This window comes from Sinocyclocheilus rhinocerous, unplaced genomic scaffold (assembly GCF_001515625.1).
Source record: "Sinocyclocheilus rhinocerous isolate Xijiao unplaced genomic scaffold, SAMN03320098_v1.1 scaffold20712, whole genome shotgun sequence".
Classification (NCBI taxonomy): domain Eukaryota; kingdom Metazoa; phylum Chordata; class Actinopteri; order Cypriniformes; family Cyprinidae; genus Sinocyclocheilus; species Sinocyclocheilus rhinocerous.
In genome coordinates this window covers 1-1,852 of record NW_015655728.1, presented here as the reverse complement: position 1 = coordinate 1,852, position 1,852 = coordinate 1, and positions in this window count along the sequence as shown.

Sequence of the window (1,852 nt, the reverse complement as noted above, 5' to 3'; positions counted from 1 at the left end):
CCAAAGAGTCTCCAGTATTACTGCCCCCTAGAGGAAGATACTGCAGTTGTTTTGACTGAGTTTTGAATTCAAACCTTTCAAATTCATTTAAAATCAATACAGTCTTCTATTTCAACTTCAAAAGGTGTGTCTTGTTACTGGTTTCTAGAAGAATATTTTAATGTTGGTTTTAGTCACAGAAATATGAGAGAAAACATTCAGCTGAAACTGAATAGCCAATTAAACTGTTTATTAAGCTGATCAATCAATACATCAATTAGTTAAAAATTCTATTTTCGAGCTCATTTTCAAAGGGTCCATTTTGTTTGTATGTTTATTTAAAAAAAAAAAAACACTTTAATGTTTTGTAAGAGGGATTTTTTTAGTACTGTCCTGAGTAAGATATTTTGCATCAAAGATGTTTACATATAGTCCACAAGACAAAATAATAGCTAAATTATGTCAGAAGCTTCAGAAGAAACCCAGATGTTTCCCAGAAGACAAAATTAGTACAATTTACCCAGAGTCTGTGAGACCTGGAGAGTTTTTCTGTAAAAATGAATGTGTTAACAGATTCAAATTTAATTCAATAGCGTGCATCCTGATTTACATATGATAGTAAAAGATGGCTGTAAATATCGTTCTTTGAACAAGTAACAAGACACACCTCTTGAAGTTTAGATATCAAACTGTGCGCATTCTAAATTAAGTTATTTAAATTTCTGAATGTCAAACTTTTATACATTTCACAAATGAAGCTTTTAGATGGAATAATTGTGCTTTTTGCTCTTCGTTTTGCACTTTGCAGACGGTCCCTATCCTGCACTTTTACATTATACGGTCTATCAGTTACAATACCTTAAGGCAGATTAAAACAAATAAAACACATTGTGTGTTCTTTTCTACATTTGAAAACAATTATAACACATTATGTTTCTTGTCCTTGTGCTAAATCGTTAAAGAACTATTGAAGATTTCCGAGGCTGAATCTCTGACAAATGTCAAACCTCAAACGTCGAACCAACTTTAAATCGGTATGTTGCTGGTACTGAATGCTCTTTATTTTTAATGGTTTTATATTTTGTCAGTTTCTGGACATAACAAAAATATGTGTTTTAGTTACTTTATTGCTATGAATGCAGTTATTAGACATTCAAACTATGATCAATATGCAAAAATTATGTTTGATGTAAGTGATGTTATTAGTGTATTTCTGTATAGATATAAATTCTGTATCATATTATGAGACAATCATATTATGTTTTATTAGAGCAGTTTTATAGTCTTTCAACAAATATTCTTACTTTATTGAAGATGCAGGACAACCACCTAGCAGATAACCAGCTAGCATATGAATCTAAATATACTTCGTTTTTCTAATAACATTTATAACAAACTAGTTTCCTCGTTGTGTATATGAAGATAAACCAGACAAAACCTTCTTTAGAGAACTATAGATGTTAGCAGGCACACAAATAGCACTGAGAGACCGATAAAAACTATCCAGAAATGACCCCGTAAACATGTTGATTAAAAACAAAATAAGAAACGTGTATTTTACAATTACGTGTCAAATTCTGTTTAAAACTACAAAACTCTGTAACAGAAATATCAATAACACAACGTATCAAACAAAAATAATGTTAAAACAGTTATTGATAGACAGACAGTCAGGTGTGAGGGGAATATATTTTGTTATTTAAAAACTTTATCAAGAAATGTAATTAAGCCCCAAAAGCACTATTACATGGCTTTTAGATATAACTAGAATTATGAAATTATTTATTTGTGACGCAAGAAAAATCAGCAGCCAACAAAAGCAGCCAACAAAAGTTTGATACTTGAAGCAAACAAAGTAAAAGACAGATCTCTC